At 41.3% G+C, this 9,805-nt stretch overlaps 1 pseudogene; it reads right to left on the bottom strand.

The window, feature by feature from the left end:
- The window catches only part of LOC110317378, a 124,394-nt pseudogene extending 114,811 nt beyond the window's left edge, over positions 1-9,583 (bottom strand).
- Between the last annotated feature and the right edge of the window lie 222 nt (positions 9,584-9,805).

The raw sequence follows: 9,805 nt of genomic DNA, 5'->3' as shown, positions 1-9,805 counted from the left end.
GTGTGTGTGTGTGTGTGTGTGTACATACACACATATATATGATGTACTTCCACCAACTAGACTGTAGAGCCATTAAATATCTGTATGATGCTTCAATTTATAGTTTTATCCATATAACATCTAAGCAAAGAAAATAGAGAATAAGAAAGAGGTTAAAAGGAAAGAAAGTTATTATGGTAGGATGTGTTCCAAGATTGATACTTGATTTCTAAATACGAATTGAATCTCGCTCACTTTTACAATATTTAATTTATCCTTTCTGTGATAGTATAAGATTCTAGGGAAGATTAAATAATATAATATGTATAAACATACTTTCTAAAGTTGAACACAGTTCCTATTAATATATATGCATATATAAATTATCATAGGTGGAAATTTGTATGATAATTCAGCATGTTCTTACTTTGTTTCTTAAGTAGTAGAAACAATTTAGAATAATTAAAAATTGATTGTATAATTTGTGATTCTGTGTGTGTGTGTGTGTGTGTGTGTGTGTGTGTGTGTGTGTGTTGTATGAAGTAAAGGGAATCACAGAAAGACACATACCAAAATCTAGGCCAGTAAGATGCAGGACATGAAATTCCTGTACCTAGCTGCGGTGATTCTAAGAAGAAATATTCCTTACAGTCTTGGTCCCCAGCTGATGGCATTGTTTGGAGAAGTTTATGGTTAAGTCTTGCTGGAGGAATATTTTATAGTGGCAGCCTTTGAGAGTAAAATGTCTCACTCACTTCCAAGTTGCTCTTTGTCTTGCCTTCCTGCTTATGGTTCAAGACATGCGTTCTCAGCTTCCTGTGCCTGTCATCATGCCTGCCACTTGTGGCCATGCCTCACCCCTTGATAGACTCTTACTCTGGAACAGTCAAAAAACTAAAATCCTTTCATACATTGCCTTAGATCATGGTGTTTTTATCATAGCAACAGAAAGTAGCTAATACATGGGCTAATAATTCTAGCCAGGACAGAGCAAACAGTATAATTCCCTAATTCTGGTGAAGGGGAAAGGGCAATTTTAGACAAAAAAAAAATTGTAACTATATTACAATGTGTTCAGAAATATCCTTTCCAGAAATCCATCTGAAATAGAGTACACTAAGCTAGTGTTTTAACAGAGCTGAAGGAGCATAGTTTACATATGGCCAAATGTCATTTTGACACAAGATATTTTACTTCTGAAGATGTTCTTACCATCTAGAAGTTTATATACCATTTTGTGTTGTTTTGTAGGAATCAAAGGGATGGAGGACACCAAGAGATCAGGGCCAAAAGAATCAACTAAGCTGCGATCAGATGGACTCACAGAGACTGAAGAGGCAAGCATGGGGCCTGCATGGGATAGTACCAGCTCCTCCCTGTGTATGGTATGGCTTTTACCTTGGTAGTTTTGTGGGACTCCTAATAGTGGAAACAGGTGCATCTCTGACTCATTTGCCTGCATTTGGAACTCTTCTCCTCCTATTAGGTTGTCTTGTCTTGTATTGTATTGTGTCTTGCCCTGTTTGGCTGTCATCTCATGAAGGCCTGCTCTTTTCTGAAGAGGAAACAGATGGGGGAGAGGCAATCTGGGAGGAGTGGGGGAAGAAAAAACTGTGGTTAGGATGTACTGTGTAAGAGAAGAATCTATTTTCAATAAAAAAGAAAGGAGCTTGATTAAATATTCAAAAGAAAGGCATAGTTTTACACATTTTATGTTTCAATACTTGATGATCTCTTATTCAATTGACAAATAATACATTAGAGACAGTAGATAAAACATTTTATCATGCTTATCATTGTGCAAAATTCTGGTTCTGTGGCCATAATTCTTGATTTCTTCTATGGGCAGAAAGTAATATTTTTCACATTATATTATATAGTAATCAAATCATTGGTAATGCCTCTAAAGCCATGGCAGGATGAGGAGTTTTGTTATTGCAGAATGGACCAGGAAGAGATGTTTTAAAAGACTCTATGCAAACAAGTTAGACACTAAAAGTAGGTTCTAAACAAATCCAGTGTTGGAATTCCTGTCTTGTGTGGATCAATGGGAGTGAGTCTGACAGTTACGAGGCACGTGGATGACCCAAGTGGAGAAGGTGTTTCATATGTTCTCCAGTCATGAATGCCATCGCAACAAACATCTCTCTCCTTGCCTCCAAGCCATGAGACACTCACCCATTTTGAAGACTAAGGTGGGACTTCCTTTAAAAAGGAGGGACAAAGAGACAAATACAAATCTTTTAATGAATAGAAGTGTGACATCCATTCTTGGTTGTCAACTTGACTACATCTGGAATGAACTAAAAACCCAAGCAGCTAGACATATCTGTGAAGGATTTTCATTTAACTGGATCATTTAAGGTGGAAGACCTACCTTAAATCCAGTCTTGAGTTTCAAAGACCCACCGTAAATCTGGGCCAAACTTCTCAGATCATTTAAATAAAGGACACAGAAGAAGAAGAAGAAAGAGCATGCTTTTTTTGCACGATGTTCCTCACGCTCATAAGAATGGTCATATTTCCTGCTCCTCAGGCATTCCTTCACTGGAATTAGAGTCTACTTCCTCAGAATTCAAATATGTACTGAAGACCATCTGACGTGACATGAGATCCAGCCTCATGAAACAAGCAGCTATTGGATTTTCAAACTTCCATCAGGAGACAGCCATTGTTGAACTAGCTGGACCACAACCTGAAAGCTATTCTAATAAATCACACACACACACACACATACATATATGTATATATATGCATATATCAGTGTGTATATACATATATACATATAAAAATACATATATATGTACATTAATAGGTGTATATATATAATATATATGCATATACATATAAGTATATGTATATTATATTTTCATTCTATCAGTTTTGTTTCTCTAGAGAATCCTGAATTATTCAGGAAGTATTTGTTCAGAATCAAAGAAGAGAGTACAGGCCTGTAGAGTCTGGGAAATAGGGTTCATATTCAGCAGTAGCCAAAGGGCAACAATGTTTCTTACTTGATCATCTGCATTGGCTGAAACCACAGCTCTGGCAGCACTCACAGCAGCAGATGTAAGGGAACAAGTGCTAGGGCTTAGCAAGGAAATCTGTCTTTCTCACCAAGAATTCAGGATAAGCCCTGAGCTGTCTACTTTCTAGGGTCCCACTTTCAGTTCATTCAAGGCAAGAGAACCAGCAAAGTTCTGTAAAAAGACAACATCTGTACATTTTGAGTCCTTGGCTTCCAGTAGGAACTGTTTTGCAGAATTGGTTTGGGTCTTCTAATTCTTCCCTGTATGCCTGCATCCTTCACCATGTATTCACAGTCCCTGGGAGAGAATTCTTCCATCCTGCCACTCTGTGTTAGTGTAAATGCCCACGTGCAGGTTAGTGCGGGTGGGTTCCCGGCAAATGCTCACATCAGTTCTAGTGGTGCCAAGAGCACAGATTACATTTCACCCAAGTCTGACAGTTTGAACCTGTCTCCTAGTCACAGGTGACAGCTTCAGGCCAAGTCACAAGACTTCGAGTGTGAGGATAGGAGTTGATTGACCCAAATCTACTGCTGATGAGAGTCAGGAAGTCCTAACACCTTTCTGTCTGTTCTGGCAGGTCAATAACATTGAATTTGCACCTCAAAAGTAGAATGGTGTTTAAAAAATAATCAAGTAGCTTCCATAGCTGACAACCAAGCACACCAAAGAGCGTGATAAGGCTGTGAATCGTCCATTCCAGCCTCCCAGGCAGCAAAGCAGAAGCTCGGAAAGCCTCACTGTGCGGCTGACATAAAGGGAGAGAGAAGACAACCAGAAAGAAGGCCAAGAGACAGAAAAACAGAAGTCCAGGTCTCATCTAGAAGTGGGGACTATGCTACATGGGACTTATTACACCAGGAGGGAGGACTTGTTATGTAACCTGAAATTAATTTTTAATTTGAGGTTCTATATTTTGTTTGCTAAATCTGGCAGAATTAAGTGGAAAGCCAAATTTTAAAAAAGAGAAAGACTCTAAATTAGCCAGGACTGCTCAGTTCCAAGAAACAGAAAACTAGTTAAAAATGGCAATAAATGTTGCAGAAATAAATGGTTGATTGCTTTTTTATCACAATGATAAGACAGATCATTTAGAATAGTAGAAAAAATGCAGCGACACCGGGACAGATTTATAGAAAAAGAAAAAGTAAACCTTGATCCTTTCCTTCCACTAAGCATGAAAGCGAGTTTGAGATACAGCAGGGCCCTGCATCTGAATATCTGTAAAGCCATGACAGAAAGCACAGAGGAGTACATTCATAACAGGAGCCACACAAGTATGTCTCGGGACACATAAAAGGAACTAGGCTTAAAAGTGAAATGGATAAATGGCAGTTCCAGATTGAGTTTCCTTCAGGCACACACAGAGTGGGCCCTTCTCGTGTGAGACGTTTATTGAGTGAGTGTCTGTCAGACACATCTGTAAGGATGTAAGTCAGGCAGAAAGCAGAACTGGAAGTTAAACAAAGGAATGGGATCTGCTGCAATCCAACCTCTGGGGCACAGAGGACACCTCAGCATTGTCAGATGTAGAGGTCAGGGGCAGACCTTGTGTGTCCACATATTAGCCAGTCATTTAGCAAAGCCACTCAGAAGAGATGGATGGTTTCCAGCTATTCCTAGATGAAATGGGTCCCATTGGCAGAAGATAGTTCTGTAAAGTCTATCGACAGAACTATCAGCAAATACAATAAGCAAATATGTAGGCTACCAAGAAAGGGAAGCTGGTGAGGGCACCGACAGCATTTGCTATCATTGGAGTTCAGAGTTAAGTATTCCCTAACAGCAGATGATGGTACCGTGAAGGAAAGAGGTTGCATACAGAAAGAAAATGCTTGCCGCCGGCAAGCCTGATGAATGGCTCACAGTCAGTAGATATAAATGTCCAACAGCTATAAAGGCAAGCAAGCCAACTTCGAGTGGACGTATTGTAGACAGATTGCCTGATAGTAATGCAATGATCGGCAATATCAAATACGGGCAAATATGTGCTGCTAGTAGGAATGGAAACTGGGCCAGCCATTTTGAAGGTGGCATTTTCTATATTATCTACCTATATACTTACCTCACAAAACTGTATTGTTAAGTATTTACCTTCCTTATAACATACAGAGAAAAAAAGCATATATAAAGATATGAAACTACATTCACGGATATTTTTGGTCTATAATCACCCAAACTCAGAAATATCATGAATTACAACATATTTATAAAACAGATTAAAACTCAGTGTAAATAAACAATGACAATTTCTTTATGAAATATATGTGGGCTGCAAAACACTTAGTGTGTGGAGAGAGAGACAAAAAAAGGACTGGCTGAAGTAGAAACTTCTGGTTTCTTTGGAAAGGTAGTTATGTCAAATGTTGTTTTGCTGGGGCACACAGGTGAAAGGATATCTTGCTAAAGCAAACTTGTGAAGGACAGTGTTCCAGAGGCAGACACAGGTGAAAAGATGTTTTGATATAGCAAACACATGAAAGGATGCTTGATGAAGGGGTATAAATATGACCACCCAGACAGTGGGGGATGAGCACTGAGCATTGGTTTGGTTTGTTCTGCCTAAATAGGTTCACCTTACATGGTGCTGTTGAGCTCAACTTGTGATAACTCTGCATTGAGAGAAACTCACCCAAGAACTGCTTGTGAAGTTCCTGTGGCAGCTTGCCACTTCCACAGCTTCACCTCCGGCCAGTTGATGAGCCTAACATTTCCCTTCAGGATTGAACTACAGCTGCTGGTTCATAGGTGGTATCTAGCTATCTAGAGGACTGGGCAGCAGCAGCTGCTGAGTCGTATTTGATGTTTGCTATGGGACTGAACTGCTGAGAAATAAGTTTGAGCTCACCATCAAAAAACTATTGCTGAACGGATTCACTTCCCTCATACCCTAATAACTTTTTCTCTTCCACTACCTCTGCTGGGTGGTGGGCTAGAGGAGAGGTTGAACCCTTATTAAAAGTAGGTTGTAAAAAATGTATGCCTACAACTGGCTGAACTACACTCCTGAAATGTGATTCTCAATAATGCTTAAGGGCTGAAGAGGGGACTCATCTCCCTAGGAAGGGAAAACAGAATAGATTTTGCAGGTGGAATGGGAGCAGGTGAGGTTGGGAACCGGAGGGATGGAGTAGGTGCAGGGAATACTGGGAGAAGTGACTAGAATTGAGACCCAGCTCAAGGATGGGGATGAAAACCTAGTACAATGGAAACTCCATGGAATCTATGAAAGTAACCCTAGCAAAGACTCCCAGTAATGAGGATAGTGAACCTGAATCAGCCATCTCTCATAACCAGGTAAGACCTCAAGCAGAGGAACTGGGACACCAACCCAGCCACAGAATCTTCAACCTATAGTTCGTCCTGCCTACAGAGTGTGATGGGACCAGAGCGTAGCAGAACCATCATCAAAGAGACCAGAGAGAATTCACCCAGAAATAGATGGGAGCAGAAACAAGAGTCCCATAGCCAAACATTAGGCAGAGCTCAGGTAGTCCTGTGGAGGAGAGGGAGGAAAGATCTGAAGAACCAGAGGGGTCAGGGACACCCCAAAACACGAGGGCACAGGTTATAGAATCAACTGCTCAAGACTCATGGGGGCTCTCAGAAATCATCCAGCCTGTGGGGGTCTGATCCAAGTCCTCTGCATATGTTATGGCTGAGTAGCTTGGTCTATTTGTAGGAATCCTAACAGTGGAGACAAAGGCAGTCTCTGACTTTGGCTACGTGTGGGACCCTTTTCCTTCTACCAGCTTCCCTAGTCCAGCCTTGAAGTGATGGTATGTGTATGGTCTTATGATATGTTGTTATGCAATATTTGGCTGATGTCCCTGAAATTCTCACTCTTTTATAAGGGAAGCACAGAGGAGGTTGCAGGGAGAGTCTGAGAGGAAAAGGAGAGAGGGGAAACTGCAGTGGAGATGTAATATATGAAGGAATAATAGAAATACATACATACATACATACACACTCTCAAAGCCACCTGGGGAGAGAGAAGACAGAACAATGGTGTGTCCTGTCATGCAGGTGAACTATTGTAAAGGGCCATGGAAGAGCATTACAGGGTGTCAAAAATAGATTGCTTAGAAAGAAGTTACTGGTAACAAGAGGATATGCCATTAGCAAATGATATGAAAGTGTATACTAAATGTATTTTATATTGCAATGAAAATTATACCTCATTAACTTGTATCTGCTTATAAGAAGACAATTCCGAGACCTCAGATGTGATTCCAAGAGTTCAAATAAGATACCTCCCAATTCTCCTCCCCTCTTCTTGCTTTTTCCTCTCATTGGCTTCTCCACTGACAACCCTTTTCATTCCTGTCCCTTGTCAAGCTCTTCCACTTATTCCAGATCTAATGACTTGAAAGATGCTGAAAAAAAAAAAAAAAAAAAAACTCCAGCCAAGTTTTGGGGATTGGGGTATGAACCACGATGCTGAATCATAGCATATTGACTGAACTTACTCAGGTGAGAGAGGAGAGAGGGCACACTGGCATCCCTGTTTTCAAATGGGTATCGTGGCAAACGGTAGCCTGTGCAAACAGCCTCTGAGTGGCTGAATCTTAGATTTGACATTGGATTCCCCAGAAGTAAATGACCAATTTGGGGATTGCCCCCAGCCAGTTTAAGAAAATGTTCACATAATACCAAGAATGGGTCATTTATCTAGACGTTTATTGCTGCTTTTATAAAAGCCATGATAAGTCTTAAAAAAATATCACAGACAAGGGTTTTGAGACAGACTCAGTATTGATTTTTTTTTTCCTCTCTGAAGAGGTCACACTGAGAAAATGGAATCAAGTCTGCACGGGACAGGGGTGACTTAGAGGATTTTTGAGAGAAAGCATTGGTGTATAGCCAGCAGGTAAAGCTGTCTCCCTCCTCACTCCTTTCACAAGTCTGCTTTAACTGCCTCCTGCTTCTCTACTTGCAGATGTTCAATGAGTCTTTCTAGAAGTCATTCATCAAGCAGTTCCCAAATAATCCTCACAGTTAGCTGCCCTGGGCATCAGTCAGCCAGCCATATTCTCTTCATTATGCATCTTTTCTTTTTTTAAATTAAAAGCTATTTCCTACATTTATTCTTTCCCTGACTCAGACTTTATTCACCCTAAGTCCTGTGACAGTTAACTTGGGATGACCTTTTGAATTAACAGAGGTCCACTGTGCAGGCATTGTTTTCTCCCAGTGCCTCTCTCTTCAGGCAGCAAGTCCAGATCTCCTCCACTGAAGGCAAACTAAGGTGTTTTGCTCTTGCTTACAGTGGTATGGTGTGGGCCTGGGCACCAGAGGTTTTCCATGGAGATCTCTATCCAGGCCTGGTGCTAGGGTTCCAGTGAAGGGAAGCGAGTGCAGACAGGTCTCTGCCTTGTCTTCTATGTCACTCCGTATCTCCAAGCTGCTCTGAACTGAGTGAGGCCGGGCTAGGCAGATGAGAAGCCAACTATCCAGTGAGGAGTGTGGGAAAACCTCATGTGGCTCTTTGGGAGAGAGCTCTTTCGGAGAGCTGTAACACTTCCCAAGTGTTACAGCTCTTGGAACAAAAGACTCAGATGATGGAGTAGTTCTCGCACACCTTTAATTCCCTGGATGGATTTATATACAGTTTTGGGGTGATTCAGGGTTCGACAGCAGGTAACCTCTTATTGGCTTGGACTGAGAGTTTGGGGAAAACCTTATTTGCATGTGGGAAGGCTTGGTGCTGCTCCTATGTGACTGATAGGCACACACCTCTCCTGTGGGGGCTGTGGGGATGGTAACTTCCACAGGAGTCAGTGGTCCAGGAGACATGATTGAACGCCTTCTGTCCCATGTAGGTGGAAATCACCACCCACCGGGTCCCACTTGGGTTCAAGACCTATACTCTTGACTGGAGACCAGGCTGTCTGTGCACAGCCCATTGCCCCACAGTATGGCTGTTCCAGGTGTGTGTATGACAGACTTCCCTTAGATCAGCATTTCTCAAAGGGGGATCAAATGACATTTTCACAGGAGTCATCTAAGACCATCAGAAAACTCATCCGTTAATATTACAATTAATAACAGTAGCAAAATTACAGTTATGAAGTGCCAATAAAAGTGAATTTATAGTTGGGGGTTACCACAATGAGGGGAACAGTATTTAAGGGCTGCAGAATCAGGAAGGTTGACAACCACTGTCCTAGATTGTCTCAATTTGTGAACTAGGGATGATTTCCCTCAACATATCAGGAAGCATCCAATCCCCGAGGGCCAGAGTTAATGGAAACTAGAAAGAAAGGAACAGGTGCCTGTCCCTTCCAAAGCAGAGGCACCTGTTTTCTCCTGTCCCTTGTCTCCAACAGGACACTAAGGGATCTCCAGGAGGCCAGACATTCAGCCTTGAGTTGAGAATGGCATTGTTAACTTGCTTGGTTCTGAGACTTCAGACTTGGACTCGGGCACATTGCTGTCCTACCCCGTTCCTATGTGTATCTCCATATCTTACTATTGCTCCTGTCTTTATGGAGAACCCAGTCTGGACAACCCTTCATCTTTTCTTCCATCACCCTCATTATCATCATCATCACCACCATCATCATCATCGTCATCATTGTCATCCTCATTTTGTTAAATATAGTCCACTAAGTTGAACAGGCTGAGGATGAAGACTGCCTCTGAATTATTTCCCAAGACTCTAACTACTGCACACAGATTAAATCTTAGTTCTGTACATAACATTTTGACATATTATTATTATTATTATTATTATTATTTACAGTCTTGTACTTAACTTTTTTTACACACTGACACCTTGGCTTCTTTTGTGCCAC

The sequence above is a fragment of the Mus pahari genome, chromosome 1 (genome assembly GCF_900095145.1).
Source record: "Mus pahari chromosome 1, PAHARI_EIJ_v1.1, whole genome shotgun sequence".
Taxonomy (NCBI): Eukaryota; Metazoa; Chordata; class Mammalia; order Rodentia; family Muridae; genus Mus; species Mus pahari.
Note: the sequence above shows the minus strand (reverse complement) of the source record. Positions and strands in the feature narration are given on the sequence as shown.